Source organism: Ambystoma mexicanum, chromosome 1p (genome assembly GCF_040938575.1).
Source record: "Ambystoma mexicanum isolate Mex_15411 chromosome 1p, UKY_AmexF1_1, whole genome shotgun sequence".
Taxonomy (NCBI): domain Eukaryota; kingdom Metazoa; phylum Chordata; class Amphibia; order Caudata; family Ambystomatidae; genus Ambystoma; species Ambystoma mexicanum.
In genome coordinates, this window is record NC_090921.1 from 1,365,903,585 (window position 1) to 1,365,927,869 (window position 24,285).

The following is a 24,285-nucleotide window of genomic DNA, read 5'->3' on the forward strand; positions in this document are numbered from 1 at the left end:
TCAGTCCTTACCACCAAATCCAGAGGAAGTCAACTTGTGTGTCAATGAAACAACGACAGGAAAAAATAATAAACAGGTAGGTTAGTATGGGACAATCTATCCCGGGGTCCGGGATGGTGCACTGGCAGCAGAGAGTTCATTGTACACGTGAAGAGCAGAAGAGACACAATACTTTAAAGGATTGGTGTTCAGCAGCAAAGGTAAGAATTAGGATGGTCTTTGGAAATGCAGGACAAAGAGAAGTGAGAACCCCCCACAGAGAAGGGTATGTCTTACTGAGTCTTCCGGTACACACGATTCCAGGAGAGGGTGTGTGTAGCACCAGGAGGAGTCGCAGAACGCTGAAGAGGTAAGTGACGCGTTTCCAACCAGGTACGCGGGTTGCGTAGGACTCGATAAGCAGGTATGAATAAGTCCGGAGCTGGAGCGAAATCCAGGTAAGAAAGCTTTGTAGCAGAATCGAATGGCGAGGCAGGGTCGGGGTGGTCCACGTTCCGGTAACCAGAGGAAAAAGCGTAACTAAATTCCAAGAGAGGGAGCAAGTCCAGTAGGCAGTCTGGAGTCAGGAAACACAGGAAAGCAGTTCGAAGAGCTTCTGAATAGACAAAGGAATTGTCTGAGAGCAGTCACCAGGTAACGCTAAATAGAAGCACCGAAACAAGGAAATGAGAAGATTTATATTTCCGGCAGAGGTGGAGTCTGTACGGGTGCAACCCAACTAGGAACGTCGGCTTCCCAGGTGACAAAGGAGGAATGCTTTGTATGCCAATTTCCAAGGCAACCTCTGTTTCTTCCACAAGGAAATGCTGACACAGCAATAGAAACCCTGAGGTCGCTGTAATCCACTTGGTCCCTGCAAGCGTTGCTCAGATGGCGCAGGGTCACGTGTGAGAGAATCTGCCCCCAAAAGCTCTGACAACCCCCAGGAGGCATGGAAAGCCGCAAAAGGCATGGGGCATGAATATGTGCCAACGGATCCCAGGTTCTGTCTTCCGGACCGAAGCCTTTCCATTCAACTAGATCGTAGGACACACCCCGAGCAATCCTATGATCCAAGATACGTGACACTACATACTCTTCTTCACAATCCACCATCACCGGAGCGGGACACGCAGGCAAACGAGTGTTGGTTACATATGGCTTAACATGTGACACATGGAATACTGGATGAATGTGCCAAGACACCGGTATAGTTAATCTGACAGCCGCAGGATTGACAACAGACTCTACGACATAAGGACCCACAAAACATGGCAGCAAGGCATGCCTGCCAGAAATGTTCAGATGCCGCTAAATAGAAGCACTGAAACAAGGAAATGAGAAGATTTATATTTCTGGCAGGGGTGGAGTCTCTATGGGCGTAACCCGACGAGGAACGTCGGCTTCCCACGTGACATGTGAGGAATGCTTTGTTTGCCAGTTTCCAAGGCAAACTCCATTTCTTCCACAAGGAAGTGCTGACACAGCGAAAGAAACCCTGAGGTCGCTGTAATCCACTCAGTCCCGGCAAGCATTGCACAGACGGCGCTGGTCCATATGTGAGACCAGACTGAACGCAGGTTTTAAGAGTATTTTCTTAAATACCCTTCTGTCCTGATGGTGTAGCCCAATATTGTCAATGTAAGTGAAGAAATAGCAAATGCAGCATCATATATTATTTACCCCTGGTACAAGGAGTTTTCTGTCTTGTGCAGAAAATGAGATATTGTCTATGATGTTCTAAGGGGTGGCAGGATTAAAAAACTTTATTTGTCTATGAAAGCCAGAAGGAGAGAATTTGACCTGGTGATAAATGACATGGAAAATCTATGCTCACTCAGTCACTTGTTGAGGGCTCACTGCATTTATTGTGAGAATTTCTGGTTAGGTGTAATTCGCTCTCTGGTGCGAAGATGTTCCATTGCAATGATGCACCTGAATGTTTTACCACTGAGGGCTCGGATGACATGGCAGTTTAAGACAAAGTTATGTATCTGTGGAAGCAGGGTGGATGAGGATCTAATTCATTTTCTTTTTGATTTGAAACGCCTATGGCTGAGGAGACATTTTCATATCAATAATATTAGACATGTTATGAATGCTATGCATTTTGTTTTGTCCTTTGTCAATGCTGTTTTATCAACGATTTATCAGAGTATCTTACTGAAACTTTCAAACGTATGGTTAGAAAATGTTAAGCTTTTAAGAAAATGTATTGCACATTTTAACATGCTGTTGATTGAACTATGAAATGAACCATATTTTACTCGGGGTTAACCGCAACCTCTTTGCATTTGGTATTGTAGAGCATGTTATGTTATTTCATATAAATGGTGAAAACGGAATAAAGTATTTATCTTTCTTACTGGATGGAACAACGGCTCCGTTAACTTTGGGTGGACCATGGCATACACTTCCCAAAAATCCAAACCAAATCTTTATACCAGTCACCCGGCTGTACATGAATGATCAAGAATTCTTCTGGTTATTTCCTACGAGGCAAGAAGAAAATTAGGGTAGGGATGCGCCAACAGTTTCCCCATACATGACACTGCATTCAATGAACAGAATAGCACCCACCAGCATATCAAAGTTGGGTGTAATGCTTGCCTCCATGTCTTTAATAGAATCAAGACTTCCCTGATCTGTAAGCTTGGTTAATCTTCATTCTATGTCAAGAGCGGAGGCAAGCATTATGCTTGTTTAAAGCTACCTATGACTGTTGCAGCAATCTCTGACACAGGCTTACAATAAAACATTTTAAATGTGGTATCTTAAGACCAGTCAGCTGATTTCATAATATCCTACAAAGACACACCTGCATTAAATGCTCTAGATGCCATTGCGCCTCTAGCTGAATGCTCACCAAATACACTCAAATCAATGTGTGCCAATTGCATAATCTCCCTGATCCACCTAGCTATTATTGCAGAATCCTCTGCATGATAAGGCCTCCTAAGTGCTATTAGCAACTGTGTCACTTCTGCTTGCCTGACACTAGCTACTGCTTTCTCATAATCTTTGATGCATTGTGCTATGCAAATTTTAGGATTATCAGGAAAATAAGCATAAGATATTACTTTGGAAGCAGTTTTTATACATTTGGCTATACTAAACGCTACCTCATCCGGATAGAAAATCTTTCTGTCTAGCTCTAATGCCTTCAGATCTGACACTCTTCGACAAGCCACTAAACAGAACAACATAGCCCCCTTCCCAGACAACCTAGAGACTGGCAAATGAATATTGTCTGGCCAGTTTAGGAATAATCGTAAACACTTTCTCCATGTTCCAGAGCATGGCATATCTGGCGGTATCCAGTTAAAATGTGGAAAAAAAAATGTTGAATGCAAAAATGTTGAAAAAAATAATGCCGAAAAAAAAATGGAATGTGTTTTTTTATTTATGTTTTTTTTGGGTTTAGCTAATAAAAATACATTGTAAATTTAAAAAAACAGGGGGTTGGAGGGACCCCACCATTAAAAAAAAAAAAAAAAACGAAATCCTTTTTTTCGGCATTTTTTTTTTTTACATTATTCCATTCGAAAATATGTCATTCGATATATTAACTATAAACCGTATCTGGCCACTGAAGGTATTCGCAATGTAGTGCCTCGCAACAGACGCACCACAGCTGGTTGCCTCCGTATCGGCAGTCCATCCTCTTTTTTATGACCGGATGATATGGCTGACTTGTAAACCCAGAGGGTCCTGAGCGTGCGCCATCTTGAGACAGGCCTGCTAGAGAATTGAGAACATGCACTCCAGGTGCATTAATGTGATGAAAACCCTGCTGGCTGCACCAGCTTTCCCATTTGTCCCATGCAGTGCTATAGCTCCTATGTGTACACAGGGACCATGAGTCTATGATGAACTCAGTAGCAAGCTATGAAATTCCTGGCAATTCCCATCTCTGCCTGTAACCCTGCACGCTAGCAATTGCAGGCTCCCCGAGTCCAGTAATGGGTGCGTCTGACCAACTGGGTTGCGTAGTAGGTCCAGCCTGCATGGAACCATCCTCAGAAAATCTGATGAAAGTTCCATGGCTGCTGGAAACCACACCTGGAACTTCCGTAATGGCACTACCAGCACTACTTCTGCCTCTTCCCTTTGAACTTTTGCTAAGACTCTCATCAACGTGATGAATGGGGGAAAGACACAATGGACTGCACCTGACCAACTGTGGAGAAAAGTGTCTGCTCCCAGAACTCCTGGGTCCTACCTCCAACTGAAAAACCTATGAATCTGCAAGTTCAATCTGGATATGAAGAGGATGATGTCAAATGAACCCCACTTCTCCTGCAGCTTTGTAAAGACTGCTGGATGCAACTACCAGTCTCTGGAATCTACCAGGTAACGTGAGTTGCAGTCCTCTATCGTGTTTTGGTCCCCGGCAGGTACTCTGCCATCACTACTATGTTCCTCTCCAGACAGTGGTGCAAAAAGTCTTTTGCTAACTCAGCCAGCATTTTGGACATTGTAACCTCCAATCTGTTTATGTACCGGACTGCTTAGATGTTGTCCATCTTTAGCAGAAAGCAATTCCAGACAATTTATGTGTAACTTACACTCTTCTTCGGACCATATGCCTGTGGTCTCTATCTCTGTGCACCTGGCACCCCAACTGGCTCTGATGGCATCCAATTCTATCACTAACTCTGCAATATCGTCGAAGATAGTTCGGTCGTTCCACACTTCTATGTTTTGCAACCACCAAGTCAGTTCTGACCTCGCTTCCTCATCCATCAGGACTGTCAGGTGATAACCTACACCCTCTCGAAGATGTTTTATTTTTAATCTCTGCAGGGCTCTGTATTTCAAAGACCTGGGGAAAATCCCCTGGATTGATGCCGCCAGGAGGCCCACTACTGTGGCTTGAATGCGAAGCAAAATACTCTGCTTCTGGATCACTGATCTCAGCTCCTTTTTGATGACTTTCATCTTTGGAGCGGGCAGCTCAAGGGATGCTTTCTTGGTGTCGACCATGAACCCTAAGAACTCTAATCTTTGCATGGGCTTTAGCTGTGATTTGTCTAGCTTGATTAGAAACCCTAGTGAGGAAATCAGGTGCATATCCAGTGCACTTGCTCCTGGAGTTCTGCACTGCCTTGCACTAGAATCTGAATGTCGTCCAGGTACATGATAATACAGAAAACTCTGTCCCTGATGGCTGCTGCTATTGGTCCCTTCACTTTCGTAAAAGTCCACGTCGCTGAGGCCAAGCCGAAGGGCAGGCATTTGAATAGCCAACTCTCCTCGTTCAAGGGGAAATGGAGGACCTTTCAATGTTCTGTCGCAATTGGAACAGTGAGGTAGGTGTCCTTTAGATCCAACCTCGCTAACAAATCTCCCTGCCAGAGAAGATCTCAGAGGAGATGAATCCCCTCCATCTTGAAATGGCTGTAAGTGATCCATCCGTTCAACTCTTTTAAATGTATAACTGATCTTGACTTTCCTTTTCTGTGTACTAGAAACTTATTGCTATAAAACCCTGGTTCCTGCAGCATACTCTGCTCTATCACTCCCTTGTTCACTACAGTGGATAATTCTAACTGAAGCAGAAGCATCTTTTCTCGGGCCATATGAATGCGGTGGGGAATCCCTCTCTGCGTGGGCATCCCAGTAAATACTAGCCGTAAGCCTGTGACTGCTTGTAACACCCTGGAGCCGCTTCAACATTCCAGTCATTTGGTTAAAAACGATTTCATCCTGCCCCCACAGCAGGAAGGTGATTGCTTTGCGCACTTACCGTCTGAGATATTCTGCTTTCTATTGGTGCCTCTTCCTCTGTGACCTTTGGAGTGGCAGTTTCTTGTAGGGAAGAAGGTTTTGTGCTGTCTACCTTCCCAATACTGTGCCCAGGGACATTGATGCCTGCACTGCATGCCAAAACGACTGGTTGATTGGCCTCAATGCTGACCTGTCCTTTCAAAAACCTGTTCCGGGAAGATCTTCCTAATTAAAGATTTGGCTTTTTCCAAGGCAGTGTAGGTACCATAAAACAAATTGTGAAATCTCTCTTTCAAAGGTGTCCCCAAAAAGCATACCTTGTGCGCTCTTGCCTGCCTCATAAGTAGCTAAGTCACTAAGCTTAGAGAATAATTTCAATAGAAGGCTTCTCCTCCTCTTCGAAGAAAGTCTGCAATTATCTATGGGTTCTCCCATATCCTTGGCTCTTTCATCCAGGTCCATCATTTTTGCCAACAGCCGAGCATCCCTTCCAGGCTCTAGCAAGGCCCTTCCTTATGTTTCTAGATGTCTTTGTGACAAATGTCACCATCTTGGAATCTGGCTCTGGGGTATCCGTAATTTTGCCTGGCAGGTCAAGCCTTGGACACTCCGCTCTCATGCAGAACTCTACTTCCCACTCCAGTGGCTTTCTAATCCGTTGTGCTATGTTCAGAGCCACCTTGGGTGAAGGCACCCACTCTGTTGACTTTGGGTCCTGGTGGCACCCGGATCAAACATATTGACTGTGTTGCCCTCTTTGTCCACTTGTTCTGGTGTGGCTAGCTTCTGTGGAACTTGCCCACTGGGGCACACATCATCATCATCAGGCAAGTAACCGCCATCGTCATCCCTTGTATTAATTTCCCTGAGGTATGGGGTAAGACTCGTGGCACTGTCAACTTTTGTAAAAAGGCTTCTTTTAATTTACTGAAGGAGCCAACCACCTCATGGGGCCCTTTGTTATCCCCTTCCATATGGCTCGGGGGGGCTAGAAGAGTCAAATCTCTTCTGAGCCTTTTTACTACCCACATGCTCAACCCCCGACTTAGGTTTTCTGGCAGAGGTACCCTATCCAGGGCTGTTTGCCTTCCTTTTCCTATGCACTCCATCTCCTCCTGTACCCTTTGTAGGAAAAATGGACTCTAGCATCTCCAGGCAGTCCATAATGGGCTTCACCCCTTGGGAAACTGCCGTTAGGAGGAAATCCCCTAGAACTTTCTTGAAGCTCAGGGATCTCTGTCCGCACTAGGGATCTCCTCAGTCCACTCCTCCTCACTCCATTCTGGGGAAATACTCCTGGATGCCATCCATAATATGGGGTACAACACTGAAGCAAAGGTCTTTCGGCTTGAACTTGGCAAGTTGCAACAATATTGGAGGAAAGTAACTGGGAGTGATAGGTACTGAGTACTAGTTGAATATGTGAATGTGCCAACCTTGAGCTTCAGCAGGGTAAGCTGCAGCAGAAGGTACTCTGCTTCTCCAGTAAAAGGAGTTTAGGAAATAAATATATATGAACAACCGTCTTTACTGCTTTTTGGATGTGCTTGAAAAATGAACTGAGTTTGAGCTCTATAATGCTGAAGAAACTGTCCGCTCTAATGTAGAATGCTACTCTGCGGCTGGGAAGTTCTCCGAAATGGCGACATCCAAAAACCACAAATGACACGGACCGCGTTGTTGTCAGAAAACAAGTTGGCCTTGCTACGATTAACAATTGAGGTTGTGCGCTGTGACAGGAGCACTTCCTGCCCTGCAGCCTACGCTCCCAACTTCTCCCTGCAGCTGTCAATGAATGTGCACATGAGTGGGACCGGATGCTTTAACGGAGCGCGTTCGCTCATGGCTCCAGTCCACTCCACGCACCGGAAAGACAAACTGTGTGCACTTATGTGCAATCGTTAAATACAAACCACAATGAAAAGAATAAACCTCATGCAACCCTAACACGCATATATTTATGTAAAGAAGTATGTTGCGCTAAAACACGCATTTATGTCAATACAGACCACATATCACGTGCACTCATTAAAAAGATATTTACTGCAAATAATCACATAATAAAGGCACAGAGTTCCCCATTTCCCAACTTAACTGCTGAGTGAGCAGCAAAAGAAAGGACCCAGGCAGGGAGTGGGCCATAGTTAAAGCTGAGCCATGATTGGTGGACTTTTGTGGACATAAGACTACAGGGAACTAGGGACATATGGGGATTTGTAGTTCCTTGAGTGTTTGTTCGGTTTCAAAAAAGAATTTAAAATAAAAGAAAGTTTACGCTTTGAAAACCTGCTGATGAGCGGAATTAAAGAAATTTAAGCATAATGCTTGCCTCCGGTCTTCACCTAGAATTCTAGTGTGCTGATTTTAAATAGTGGGGTGGCAAAATTATTGCCCACTCTGGTGTTTTTCCAATCCAAGGCTTGTCTTACTCTGCGTGTTGACAATCGCTCATGAAAGCCAACATGTGCCACAGCAGATAAAGTCCCAGAATGTTAAATTAAAGTATGGGATAACATTTTGAATGTAGACTGATCTTCTATCACAGCACTAATAGAAGATCCCTGCCATCCAAGATGTATTTTTGTTAGAATCTTCACTTATGCCTTCATACAGATGCTGGCGGAGACAGCCCACAGTATAAAAGATAGGTTGCCTAGTTTTTCAAATCACGGTACATGACGTCAGAAACTGTCATTTTAGATGTGACTCAAAATAGATTTAAATATTGCAAAACAGCTATACATCCTGAAATAATGATCCAGTCTATAAGACCAGAAACATTTCATCCTTTTTACCAACTTCAGTGGAGCAGAGTTCGAATGAATTGCCCATTTGAACCAAATGGCCTAAGCCCAAGGTTTAGCAGATGCAGTCCTTGTCCCCATAGTCATGCAAATAGTGACTTAAACCCAATGAGCTCAATGACAAAAACCGACCTGGTGGGCCTGCTCATGTGGTAATAGCCCGTGGCCCAAATGATAGGTTTCAGCACAGCAACGGCCTTAACGATGGGCCCCAGTGTCGTTACCACAGAATTCAGCTTGTGGATAGAGTTGCATTGCTATTAGCACACCAGGTTTTCAATCCAAAAACCCTGGGTGCTGGCAGCAATGTATTTTGTTGGAATTAACAGGATGCGCGTATCGTCCCATTTATTCAAACAAAATACTTACCTTAGATGGTCACTGTGGAGATGGAAGGCAGGGATCCATTGGCAGTCCCTCTTTCATTTACAGAGCAATCTAGGCGGCTGGAGTGGCAGCGGGGGCAGTGCAGCTGCCAAAGGAATCAAGTTACTGGGGGCGGGGGGAGAGTTAGGACATGATGGCAGGTGTGTGTGATCACCATTGGTGCTAATAATCACTGCAAACCTGTGTAGTGACCCTATGCATACTCCTGTATGTGAATCATTTTAGAGCTACCACCAGTCTCCAGACTCATTCAGACCAAATTTGGCAATATTCAGATGGAATAGGCAAAATTGCTCCTTCATAAACAAATATGCTTTCTATATTAACGACCCAACGGAAGTGTAATCTTTTCAATAATTGTCTTTTTTTATTTCAATGGATACATGACCGGTGTGTAAATGGTGATTCACCAGTGGTACCTCCACTTTTGTATTCCTTAACAAAGACTTGTACTTGCACAATTCAAGCTTTCACTTGCCTAAATGTCATTCCCATGTAGCACAGGCAATATGGGCAGACAAGTAAGTATATTGCATTAGTTGAATTACAATTAGAGAAATACGTCTGGTACCATAATTTGTGCAGGCCTCAGTGAATTTATTTGAACGTGTGGTATAAGTATTGGCAGAGTAATTCACACTGGGACTATGTTCAGTTGGACATCAAGTGTTCCAGAGTGTAATTTGTGCTAAGAGGCACTGGCATAATGGGGTCCCAGCCATCACATGTCCTGGGAGGGGGGACCTTTGGGAATCCTTTTTTTTGTCACTCTGCCTTCAAGAAGAAATGATCTCTGTTACACCATAACAGAAATAATTTCTTTATGAAGGCAGAGTGACTACAAAAAGAAACTATTTATTTTTGAAGTCTGAGGGCTCCCCACCCCATGCCATAGAAGCCTCTAGGCTGGAGGCCACCACATCACGGGGTGGGGGAGCTCTATGACTTCATAAAGACATGATTTCCTTTATGGTTTGGTCCTTACGGAAATCATTTCTTTATAGAAAGATAAATAATGCATTAGTAAGAAACAGCTATACTAGAAACAACCAAATGCCAGTCTATCCAGGTAATTAAAGTTAGCAGGACTTCTTTATCAGAGATGCCCAGTTAAAAAAAAAGTCAAGCCAAACTAAGAAATTACTAGACTGGCTGCACCGAAATGCCTCCCTAGCCACTAATACCTAACTAATACTAACACTAATATCATCCCTGCTTAGCCTGGTCATGGAAGACCATTACGATATATTGCACAATCCCTGTCCCAGCCCACCCCCCGCACATCCCCCCTCCCTCCCATCACCTGCCCCAACCTCCAAAATCTATTTCTCAGCCCAGAATTACCTCTGCATCCCTTTTCCTTGTCCTTGTCCTTGTTTCCCTTATGGATAAGGCTCCTTGCCTCATAGGTAGGTGCTGGGAAGAGGAAGAGTGGAACTAGGAGGAATGAAGATTACAGGTAACTAAGCCAGGCCTTAACCCATGTCCCTCTACCTTACCCCAGTAATTATGCATGAGTCAAAGTGCCTCATACACAAGTACTGCGAGAAGGAAGAATAGGCCTCTGAGTAATGAAGATTACCAATAAGTGACCAAGGGATTAAACACAAGTAGTGGTGCAACACCATTGAGCTGACTGAGCTGAGCTGAGTACTTGGAAACTAAATGGGCACTTTTATTAATTTGTCTAGCAGTAATAGAAGCTGACAGCACATTGCAATCTACACATTCCCGGGCTATTGCTGAAAAAATAAACAGCTCTCGATACATTCAAGGTCAGGAAACAAAGCTCACGGGTGCGAGGGTTAGGCAGCAATTGTACAACCATTTTATAATTCAGCATATTAGTTCTGGAAACTGGTCTACTGACAGTTTCAAAATACCCCATGGTTGTTTCAAATCACTCCTCTGCACATCTCAGCCTAGGCTGCAATACTAAATCCTTAACTTGTTAACAGTTCCAGGTTCATGTGGTGTCTTGATCGATTGCGCTCTCATGGGAAACTTGTGGAGATGTCTTGCGGCAGATGAATAAAGTTCTGCTGTTCATCTCTAATATCTCAATGTTTTGGCACTGTGATGTGGCAACCTTGGGTTGGACTGTAACATCACAGCAGGGACCAAGAGTGATGTGGTAACACTTGATGGACCCATTCATTTCTGGATGTATGTCCCGCTATGGGGAATCGCATAGCTTCATCAATAAGCTTCAGTTGGGGGATTGACCTATTATTGCAATTTGTTTTGATGCTAATTAGTTTGTATCATTATAAAAGATTTCATTTTTGGGCGTAACTTTGACAGAGCATTTCATGCAGTTCTGTTTCACATTCTGTTTGAATTTCGATTTCCCAGCTGAAACTGAACCAAGAATAAATTGTGTTACTTCTTGCCTGGCATACACTCCTTTTTCAATTACTTTTCTAATTTTTATTGATGAGTTCCGAGGCAACATGCAGAAAAAATGTTGGTAGCCCGTACAGGTTCAGATTCCTGCCGTACTCCCATAGGGATGCGAGGAGGCCCAGCAAACGCAGAGTTTGCAAAGGTCCGCCTAGTCCCAATGCCCCCTGCTCCTGGAAGGGGGTACTGGCCTTCAAAGGGAGACTCTGGAGTAGAGATGACTCGAGAATCTCCAAAAAAGGACGAGAGTGTATCCGTGCATGAACACGCAGGGAGAGGGAGCGATTATTTTAATGGTGTATGCGACACTTACTCAAGAGGTGGAGGGCGATTGGCCTTAGTAGTCGCAGATATTAGGTCCATTCACCTGATATGGAGTGAGTGGGCGGTGAGACATCTGTGTTAGACCAGAGGGTTACATAGTAAGGTGACAGACCTTGTTAGACAAGAATTGCATGACATGCAGGCACTTGGTATAGTTGTGTCATTTATTATTTTGTATGGGGAAAAGAGTATTCATTAATTGTGAAGAAAAACAGAAAAAAGCATATGCCAGGGTGCTTTGTTGAAACGTTAGTAGTGTGTTGTAGCAAAGCACAGGTCACTTGCGGTTCAGTTTATTTGTGACTGTGGGCAAGGCAGAAAAGCCGTAGCCAAACTAACATGTAAATATTTAAGAGCTGGGTAGCATGTGCATGGGGCATGGCTGCACTAGGTAAGAAGCAGCCAAACCCCTGGGACACTAACATAGTGCATAATTGTTAAGATGGTGGGCCTGCGGAGAAGGCTTTTGAAGTACTAACTGAACTAATGAGGCAGGCCTGTGGAGAGGGCCATTGTGCATGTTGTGTTAAAGGGCTGGGCATAAGGAGAAGACCAGTGTGGATGAAATATGGTGAACGAGCTAAAGGGTAAATATAAGAGTGAATGAGCAAGTGCGAATAAGGGAGGTTCAATGAAGTTTGAGATAAAGGGTAGAGAATAAAAAGGGGGGTAAAAAGAGTATTCTAGGTGGTTCAAAAAGGGGCACAATAGTGACATCATATTTTATGGCTGCCCTCCTTGACCATATGTGTAAAATGTTGTCTCAGTACAGGGACAAAATATTAAAATATAATTTTCAGTGAGTAAAGGATACAGTGGGAAAGTGTTATCAGGAATGGTTCGGGGAGGGAACATTTCAGAAGAATATAATACAGTATGTACTCAAACTTGTCAGCAACATGCAAAGGTGCGAAACTTAAAAACATACCATATGTCCTTGGTCTTTGGAAACTGTATGAAGAAAATAAAGTAGGAGAAAAGAAGGAAGAGGAGGAAGAAAAGAACACAAGCAGGCCACCCCCTCCTTAAGCATTATATCCATTATTTAAACCAGCCGCAAAATACACAAACCCTAAGCTAGTGTACCCGGACAGGGAGAAAATGAAGAAGAACAAAGAAGAAATAGAAACAAAATTAATTCAGGCGATAAGGAAGAGAAGGGGAAAAATAAATACTCAGCAGGTATTAAAAAAACACACACGAACATCTTGACTCGATCTTTAGAGAAGCAGAAAAAGTAACGGAGAGAAAAAGAGAGAAAAGAGAAGGAGCAGGGGAAGAGGGAAGATATACAGGTATGGACAGCAGGACGCATAACATGTAAAATTGATGACTGGGGGTGAAAATGGAACTAGATGAACGAGATACAACAGAGGGCGATCATACCGCACCAGACTGGGAGGAGAGCAGTGACAATAACAGCGGGGGTGACACATTTAACACATGCAAGCTACTGGTTGAGAGTTGCCGAAGGAGGAGAAAAGAGGGGGATAAAGAGGGGAGAGAGGAGCACACTGGGGACTGGGGAAATGGGCTTCAGAGCAAGAAAGCAAGGATGGCAGTAGTAAAAAGACCACAGCAGTGGGCTAGGCACCAAGCATTGACAGAGTTGCCCCTTCTACAGAAGGCAAAAGGGGAAGTCCATTACATACCCTGGCAGACAATGGATAGGGACAATCTGGTGTACATCTTACCTTTCACTAATGGCAGGGGCCAGCAAGTGGATATACATATTTGAGAAGGAGACAGCAGGGATAACATTAGCAATAGGAAATATTAAGAGTTTATTGGCAGTATTGGTAGGGGAGCAAAGTGACAAACTGTGGCAGCAAGCGGGATATACAGGGGTGAAATTAAGCTCCAACATACATGACGGCACACCTTATAATAATTATCAAGCACACGTCTGGAAGGCTGTGAGAGAGTTTTACCCAGATATGGCATCAATATTAACACGATAAATGAAGCCAGATGAGACCCTGCAGAGAACATATGATCAATAAAAGAGATGTGGACCCAAGAGAGTGAACAATCATGGGAAGATATAATGCCTTTATTCTATCACATTTTAGTGAGGGGACTCCCCACAGGCGTACAAGCTTCCTTAGAAAAGGTGGTTGGGATAGAAGCACAGGAATGGCCTGAAATACAAGCGACTATTGTACATTATTATAAAAGGAAACAGGAAAAAGACAAAGAGTCAGTATACAGAGCAGTATGAGCAGAAAACAAACTCGTGCAGAAGAAATTAGCAAAGATGAGCATGGACGGGGCAGTGCTCACAGGACCAGTCCTCGTTCCACCGGCCCAGTAAGGGGTGCTCCCAGTAACAGCAGCAGTCCCTCAAGGGGATGCACACATGAACCGGACAGTCAACAGTGGGGCACGCAGCAGGTACAACAGCAGCCTTGCTTCATAAACACACAGCAGTCTGGATTTGCACATGCAGGGGAATTAATCCATACATGGGACAATCTCAGATAGGAAGGGGATGCAACCCAGGAGAAAGGGGATTTAGATATAGGGGAACAGGGCCCCGATTTGCAGCACAATGCTTAGTTTGTGGGAAGTATGTTCACTTTGCACGAACATGCCCTGTCATTCTGCAAACGGGACAGTGAGACGGAATGCAGCCACAACTGCAATACACACATACGTACATACAACTGCAGCAGGCACAAGTGATGCCACAGCAACAGATGCAAGTGCAGCGCATGCAGACACAGGTCATGCCTAAGCAAGAGAAAGGATTGACCATGGGGGGCAGAAGCACAGGTATGGTGACTGCATTACTGTCATGATCTCTGCTTCCAAAAGGTCAGGGTTTTCCCAACTCCCTTGGAAGCAGATCCATAACCCAGGTTCCGAGTGCCAACCAGTCCCAATTGGGACCTTTTGGACCCAGTCCTGGCGCCAGTGGCACCAGGCTCATAAATATGCCCAGTCCCAGCGCTGGAAGCGCCGGGCTCATAATGCTTGGGTGGACTTACCTTCAGCAGACCATGCTGCTTACTTGCCTGCCAGTTGAGCCTCTGATCCTCTTCTGTTTGGAACTACTTTTCCTGTTGGGTGGGGCTGGAGCCACTCCCTAGATTCAGAACACTGGAACTCTTCTGGAAGGCAGGAACTCTTTTCTTACCAGGAACTCTTTTCTTACTTAGGCGTGGCTGTGGAAGGAGACACCTAAGCACTACAGGAGGCTATTTAAACCACACCCGGTGGATGAATCTTGCTTTGCGTTATTCTGCAACCTCTGCAGCAGAACGCTCATCGTGTCTTCTGCATCCGGTCCTGGGCCTAAGGAAAAAGGCTTACCATCCTGAATCCAGTCTTCAGCAACACCTATAAAGACAAGAAAGAACAGGTTAGCATTCCGGCATCTGAAAGGCAAAGGCTTACCATCCTGAATCCAGTCTTCAGCAACACCTATAAAGACAAGAAAGAACAGGTTAGCATTCCGGCATCTGAAAGGCAAAGGCTTACCTACTCTTCGTGCGCTCCGGAGGTCTTCACACTGCATTCCGGCATCTGAAAGACAAAAGTTTACCAACTCTTCGCACGCTCCGGAGGCCTTCGGCGCTGCATCCCGCATCTGAAAGACAAAACAAGGTGCGTTTAAAGACATTGGGGAACTTTAATACTCACGTGCCATTACTCCTTTCCACATCTAATCCAGTGGGTATTCCGGCACCCTGCAGCCGCTCCGAACTCGTACCTGCAAAATAAAAAGACAGTTAGAGCGCATAGTGAAGCAGGCAACAAGCGCTTACTTACGTGCTTCCAGGCACTTCTATTCATCACACGGGCTCCATCTTCAACTCACTTCAGCTCGTCATCCGCCATCGTCGGAACCCTGCAAAACAAGATACATCATTACTAAAGACTTTAAAGACATTTGAATGACTCGAAACTTACCGTTCGTGCAGTAAACGACGGACAGCAGTCCTCTGAAGTCAAGAGGCCTGCGCTACCTATCCAGTGAAGAAACTGGTTACAGCACCCTGCCCCGAGGCAGATGGAGAGCTCGGCATTCACTTACCTATGGTGAGAGCGTTAACCTTTGGGGGTCTACAGGAGAGGAGAAGAGGAAAGAGATAGGGACACCCCAATAACCCCAGTTCATTAACCCTATATTTTCTATCTGCAGACATCTTACTCTACACGTCAGGCATACAGTGCACAGAGGTCCAGCCCAAAGAGCCAACCGGGTGCTACACATCACCTTTGAAGATACGGTAGTCGCCCAGTCAAGACCGGCGCCTCTGCGAGAATCAGGTGAGCGTTACAGAACGCAAAGCCTACCGCAAAACTCTCGCCCAGGCGCTATGGAAACCTCGGATACTGACCCCCTAACCCGGTTACTTGGGGAACTAAGGGCAGAAGTGCATGCAGCTCGTCAGGAAACGAATGCTCTAAGAAGGGAACTAATTATTTCCAAGGAGAGAACAGACAATCTTGCTAGACAAGTGCTACAGTCACAAGCCGGACAGACCCCGTTACCCGCATCAGGGGCAAATCTTCCTTCAACATCCTCTATGAATCCAGTGCAGATCAACCTACCTGGGAATGTACCTCTGGCTCCGCCCGAACGATTTTCTGGTGACCCAAAGAGGTTTGCAGTATTTATCAATCAGTGCCGGTTGCACTTCTTATGCCGGCCAGCAGCCTTTCCAACTGATCAAGCAAAAGTAGCTTTTGTACTTTCGTACCTTAGTGGCAATGCGGCAGACTGGTCGATCCCTCTAGTTAATCAAGATGATCCGGTTCTCCATGATTTTCAAGCCTTTCAGCTTAGTATGGAAAAACTGTTCGCAAGACATTCACAGGGGCAGGCCTTGGACAATGAGCTTCTTTCGTTGCGACAGGGTAATCAAGACCTTTTGGCTTATATTGCATCTTTCAATAGACTAATAGTGGAAACTCAATGGCCTGAGGACAAAAGGATTACGCTGTTTTATAGAGGTCTACGTGGAGAGCTCAAAGACGTTTTAGCCCAAGTAGTGAATCCCCCACAAGACTGTTCGGATTATATAGACTTGGTCGTTCAAATAGATCACAGGCTGCAGAACAGGAAGGCCGATCGTTCCAAGTTTGATGCTCGAGTATTTTCCAAACCGCCAACTCCTTCCAAAGGAGTAGACTCCGGGGAACCCATGCAAATAGGGGGTCTGAAAGGTCCTCTAACACAAAGGGAGCGGGAAAGGAGGAAACAGTTGCAATTATGCCTATATTGCGGAAACTCAGGGCATTTTCTTCGAGACATCCGGTGAAACCTGCCAAGAAGGCAGTAGGAGCTGCAGTTACCAAAGTTACAAACTCTGAGCAGGGAAACGACCTCGCCCGACAAGAATAGAGGTCCTCTTGCCGAGCGTGAAAACCAGTTCCGTGACCTCGCATTTCGTGATACCTATGGTCCTCATTAGCCCTGATAATCCGGATCGATTACATGCAATTGAAGCTTACGTCGACAGCGGTGCCATCGGCAATTATGTGGATCATGAAATGGTTTTGAGGATGAATCTAACTCTTTGTCCCAAGGCTGTAAAGGACGTCATTACTACGGTGGATGGTACGGAGATAGCCTCCGGGCCAGTAACGCATACCACTCAAGAGGTGTAGCTAGTAAGTCAAGATGGACACCATGAGAAGATCGTGTTCGATGTGATCAAGGCCCCTCAGTTTCAGATTATTCTAGGAATACCTTGGTTAGAGAAACACAATCCTCTGATCGATTGGCGAGCAAGAACGGTCCAGTTTCCAGAATGTGTCTCTACTTGTCACCCTCCACCTGGTGTTGCACTGGCCGCAATTTCTTCAGAGACTCCCCAGTTACCTCCCGAATACCTAGAATACCAAGATGTTTTCCGGAAGGATCAGGCTAACTCTCTACCTCCTCATAGGTCTTATGACTGCCAGATAGACCTGATACCTGGATCTACTCCTCCTTGTAGTAGAATTTATGCCCTCACCGAGCCTGAGAACCTTCACCTTCGACAATACCTGGATCAATACCTGGCAAATGGGTTTATTCGTCCTTCCAAGTCCCCTGCTTCTTCAGCTTTGTTCTTCGTTCCAAAAAAGGAAGGAGACCTTAGAACTTGTATCGATTATCGCTCCCTGAACCAGATCACCGTTAAGAATAGATATCCGTTACCTTTGATCCCTGAACTCCTGGACCAAGTCAGAAAAGCATGCATATATACAAAGCTGGATCTTAGAGGAGCTTACCACTTGGTACGAGTAAAAGAGGGCGATGAATGGAAGACGGCCTTCCGCACCAAGTATGGGCTATTTGAATATCAGGTCATGCCCTTCGGACTTTGCAATGCCCCGGCCGCCTTTCAATATTTTATGAACGATGTCCTCAGAGAGCTCTTAGATGTATGTGTTGTTGTTTACATTGACGACATCCTCGTTTATTCTTCATCGGAATCTGAACATCGGAAACACGTGAAAATGGTCCTCGAAAGATTGCGTCAACACAAACTTTTCGCTAAGTTGGAAAAATGTGTTTTCAACGTGACTGAAGTTGAATTCTTGGGATTCATATTATCACCTGGCGGAGTGCGTATGGATTCAAAGAAGGTCGATGCAGTTCTCAAATGGCCATCACCATCCTCCGTAAAAGGTGTGCAAAGCATGTTAGGCTTTGCTAACTTTTACCGCAGGTTTATCCCCGAATTCTCTCGAATAGTCCAGCCCATCACTGCCTTGTTAAAGAAAAACAAATGTTTTGAATGGTCTACCGAGGCGGAACAAGCTTTCCAGGATTTGAAGACTAAATTTATCTCTGCACCAATCTTAAACCACCCTCGCCCCGAACTCCCCTACATCGTGGAAACTGATGCTTCAAGCCTTGCCATGGGGGCAGTTCTATCACAAAAGGACCCGGTAACCAATCAGTTGCATCCCGTGGCATTTTGGTCCCGCAAATTCTCGCCTCCTGAAATCAATTACACGATTACTGACAAGGAACTTCTGGCTATCAAGTCTGCCTTTAAGGCTTGGCGGCATTATCTGCTGGGGGCCCGACACGCCGTTACTGTGATTACGGATCACCGAAACCTGCAATATTTGAAGACCGCAAAAGCCCAATCCTCTAGACAACTCCGTTGGGCATTATTCTTTGCCGAGTTCGACTTCATAATTACCTATCGACCTGGTACAAAGAACGGTAAAGCCGATGCCCTTTCTCGGATGGGAGTGGAAGAACACTTGGTCAACCCTAAACCTGTACCAATCATTCCCGAACAAAGAATTCTGGGTGTAATCGCCACAGAATCCATAGAGGAAGTTAAGGATAAAGCCAGGCAACTTGTAACTCCAGCAGACATACAGAATTGGCATCTGCAGGGAAAGGACTTTGCAGTAAAGGACAACTTATTGTATTTCCAAGAACGATTATACCTACCCAGCACAGATTTACAGAAAAAAGTAATCTCTTGTTATCACGACTCTTTAATGGAAGGTCATCCCGGTATAGCCAAGACCTCAGAAAAGATCAAGCGCTACTTCTGGTGGCCGTCTTGGAAAAAAGATATCAGAGACTTTATAAGGTCCTGTGGAGTATGCGCCCAAAACAAGAGTCAAAAGGAAAGACCAGCAGGCCTCTTACGCCCTATTGACATCCCACCTCGCCCTTGGCATACACTTTCTATGGACTTCATCACCGATCTACCTCCATGCTCCGGATACAATACGATTCTAGTAATCGTGGACTTATTCTCCAAGATGGCGCATTTCATTCCGCTCAAAGGCTTGCCAACAGCAGCAACTCTGGCCCGAGAATTTCTCGAAAACATCGTCCGACTGCACGGTTTTCCTTCGGTTCTAATTTCGGATCGAGGTAGTCAATTTATTTCTCATTTTTGGCGAAGTTGCTGTCGGTCGGCTCAAATTGATGTGAGACTATCGACCAGTCACCACCCTCAGACCGACGGACAAACCGAGAGGACCAATCAAACTCTGGAACAGTATTTACGCTGCATGCTGCAACAAACTGAAAAAACTTGGAAAGATATCCTTTGGATAGCCGAGTATGCCTACAATAACTCTGTCCATTCGGGAACTGGGAAAACCCCGTTTTTTCTTTTGTACGGAAGTCACCCTCGAACCTCGGAGTTGGATCCCCTCCAAGATCTTGAAACACCAGCAGTAGACTACCTGCATTCTACAATCACCCAAGCCTTTAAGGAAGCTGTTTCTCACCTTCAAAGGGCTAAAGAACAATACAAGAAAGGAGCAGATCAACATCGGAAGGAAGCCCCTCACTATCAAGTAGGGGATCAAGTCTGGTTATCCACCAAATATCTATCTCTAAAAGGGCCACGCACATTCAACCCAAGATACCTTGGTCCCTATTCCATCACTACCATAGTAAACCCAGTAGCGGTCAAGTTGGACTTGCCCCCGCACATGAAGATACATCCGGTCTTCCACGTCTCTCTATTAAAACCCGTGCAACCTCAAACCCGACTAACCAAATCTCCAAAACCTATCCTAGTGGATGGAGAACTCGAGTTTGAAGTCAAAAGCATTCTGGACTCCAAGATCTCCAAATCTAAACTATTCTACCTAATTGACTGGAAAGGCTACGGCCCCCAAGAGAGATCCTGGGAACCTGCTGAATATGTCCACGCTCCTCGCCTAATCAAAAGATTTCACCGAACATTTCCTGACAAGCAGAAACCCCCGGAGAAGCCCGGTTTGGGAGGGGCCTTGAGGGGGGGTACTGTCATGATCTCTGCTTCCAAAAGGTCAGGGTTTTCCCAACTCCCTTGGAAGCAGATCCATAACCCAGGTTCCGAGTGCCAACCAGTCCCAATTGAGACCTTTTGGACCCAGTCCTGGCGCCAGTGGCACCAGGCTCATAAATATGCCCAGTCCCAGCGCTGGAAGCGCCGGGCTCATAATGCTTGGGTGGACTTACCTTCAGCAGACCATGCTGCTTACTTGCCTGCCAGTTGAGCCTCTGATCCTCTTCTGTTTGGAACTACTTTTCCTGTTGGGTGGGGCTGGAGCCACTCCCTAGATTCAGAACACTGGAACTCTTCTGGAAGGCAGGAACTCTTTTCTTACCAGGAACTCTTTTCTTACTTAGGCGTGGCTGTGGAAGGAGACACCTAAGCACTACAGGAGGCTATTTAAACCACACCCGGTGGATGAATCTTGCTTTGCGTTATTCTGCAACCTCTGCAGCAGAACGCTCATCGTGTCTTCTGCATCCGGTCCTGGGCCTAAGGAAAAAGGCTTACCATCCTGAATCCAGTCTTCAGCAACACCTATAAAGACAAGAAAGAACAGGTTAGCATTCCGGCATCTGAAAGGCAAAGGCTTACCATCCTGAATCCAGTCTTCAGCAACACCTATAAAGACAAGAAAGAACAGGTTAGCATTCCGGCATCTGAAAGGCAAAGGCTTACCTACTCTTCGTGCGCTCCAGAGGTCTTCACACTGCATTCCGGCATCTGAAAGACAAAAGTTTACCAACTCTTCGCACGCTCCGGAGGCCTTCGGCGCTGCATCCCGCATCTGAAAGACAAAACAAGGTGCGTTTAAAGACATTGGGGAACTTTAATACTCACGTGCCATTACTCCTTTCCACATCTAATCCAGTGGGTATTCCGGCACCCTGCAGCCGCTCCGAACTCGTACCTGCAAAATAAAAAGACAGTTAGAGCGCATAGTGAAGCAGGCAACAAGCGCTTACTTACGTGCTTCCAGGCGCTTCTATTCATCACACGGGCTCCATCTTCAACTCACTTCAGCTCGTCATCCGCCATCGTCGGAACCCTGCAAAACAAGATACATCATTACTAAAGACTTTAAAGACATTTGAATGACTCGAAACTTACCGTTCGTGCAGTAAACGACGGACAGCAGTCCTCTGAAGTCAAGAGGCCTGCGCTACCTATCCAGTGAAGAAACTGGTTACAGCACCCTGCCCCGAGGCAGATGGAGAGCTCGGCATTCACTTACCTAAGGTGAGAGCGTTAACCTTTGGGGGTCTACAGGAGAGGAGAAGAGGAAAGAGATAGGGACACCCCAATAACCCCAGTTCATTAACCCCATATTTTCTATCTGCAGACATCTTACTCTACACGTCAGGCATACAGTGCACAGAGGTCCAGCCCAAAGAGCCAACCGGGTGCTACACATCACCTTTGAAGATACGGTAGTCGCCCAGTCAAGACCGGCGCCTCTGCGAGAATCAGGTGAGCGTTACAATTACAGGCACCAGCGCAGACACACACACAAGGGAAGGTGGCAATATTGGGACAGAATGAGGAGCCTCATTACACAGGAGTAGCAGTGGTGGGAGAAAATCCCTTCACATCCTCAAATAATACACTTTCCCAATAGAGCTTCCCATGGGAAGATTATGTGTGTCCTGTCCTAGCAGTAATTGAAGACCCCGAAGAGGAGCCAGAGGTAGCAGTTCCAATAGAACAGAGGGATTTTTTTCCTTTTTAATAGACACGGGAGCTACTAGGTCCTGTATAAAGGAAGGAGGATTCCCATTATGGAACAAGAAAATGGACACACTAGGCTTTTCAGGGACCATCCAAGAGGTTCCTCTGACAAAAGATGTACCATTGACAATAGGGACGCAGCATATAATAGCACCATTATTGTATTCAAAAGACATGCCCATTAACATATTGTGGAGAGATTTGTTACGCAAATTGAACGCCACAATTTAATTCTCAGAGAAAGGGATGGTCTGCACCACACCTGGAATGTACACAGCCAGGGTGACTGTGCTGATACAAGCCTACTACGCACACAGCACATTGAGAGGGATAACCCCACACACGCAGATGTTCTTGTATTTGGTTGCTGCTAGGATGGATACGAGTGATACAGGGGAAGGGTTTTCGACTATCAAATGAATACATATTCAGACCAAAAAGCCCCTCCACCATAACATCAGGCTCATACACACTAGTACACTTGGAGGAGGTGGTAGTGAGAAAAGACATTATTGTATTGGTTGCTATAGTTGACAACAACATGGAATGGCGATCGATATTGTGCATTGATCCCACACTAGCACTGACAGGGGTGACTGACTAGATGGGGAGGAGGGGGAGAATGTGTTTGAGGTGAGCAAACCCTGTCCAATGGACATAAAGGTAAGAGCAGTGCCCCAGAAAACACAATTGCTGAAAAAAGAAACAAAATACATGCAGGAGGATTTGGAGAAAGTACCAAAGAGTCTATGGACAACAGGGCCTCACGACATGACATGGGAATACTAAAAGGGGAAGGGCAGTTCACATTAAGATAAAGGAAGGAGCACTGCTACCACGAGTAAAGCAATACCCCTTTCCACGACAAGGAGACAAAGGCATGTATGAGACACTGTACATCATCTAACAGCAATGCATTATACAGGAGTCTACCTCACCATGCAACATGGCAATTTATCTGATCAAAATATGAAACAGAGGGGCGTGGCATTTTAGACAGGATTTGTGCCCTCTTAATAACATTAAAGAGGCAAATATCCTCAGTTCCAAACCCTACAACAATTTTCTGTAATGGCCCAGCCGAGGCACACTACTTCACAGTAGTGGATTTGAAGGATGCCTTCTTTTCTATAGCCCTGCATCCTGACTCTAGGTATCTCACTATGTTTACGTATCACGGGAGAGATTCAAACACACGAGAATGCCTCAGGGATACTATGAGGGACCCAGCATATTTCACAGAGTAATACAAATGGATTTGAGCAATTTGCAAGTAGTACAGTGATACAATACGTGGATGAGATTTTGGCGTGCAGCAGGACAGAAGAAGAGTATAGAAAGGACTCAGTGACATTACTGATGTTACTGGCTGAAAAGGGGTATAAGGTGGACAAGGAGAAACAGCAGTACAGTGAAAAGGAAGTAGTTTACTTGGGGCAGATTTGATCAGCAGAAGGGAGAAAGATAATGGCAGAAAGAGTGGAGGCAATACAGAAAACACCTGCACCGAAAATGGTAAAAGAAATGCAACAGTTCCTGGACTTATGCAATTACTGCAGGGCATGTGTTTTTGACTACTCCACATACACCAGGACGCTTCTCCAATCACTTAAGGAAGCTCAGAAAAACAAGAGCAACAAAAAAAGTACAGCAGAAATGAATGAGAATTTGGGTGAACTCAAACTTGAGTTAGCACACACACCAGTACTAGCTACACCCTACTATAAAGAGAAGTTTCACTTGTTTTCAAACAGCAAAGTCATTACCGCTGTGCTCGCACAAAAGGAGGGACAGGGTCACAAACCACTGCCTACTACAGCGGATCGCTTGGCCCTGTGATGCACAGCCACTTTCTTTGCGTTTGCAATTGAAAAAGCATCAGTAATAACTATGGGGTGCCCAGTAATTTTGTATGTCAAGCCTGCCCTGTTTGCGATACTAGAAAGGACCAAATCAACATTGACAACTCAAAGATCATCATGGTACGAAGTTATACTGACAAACCCTTCAACAGAAGTGGCAAATGAAGGAAAATTAACCCATCAGAATTGATTGCAGAACCAATTGAGGAGGGAGATTACATACATGATTGTGCAGCGTGCATAGACAGGACTGAAGGTAACCCCCTGGTAAAAGAGGAAGTGATTGAGTGATTGAAGGGGTGGACATGATATTTATTGATGGAA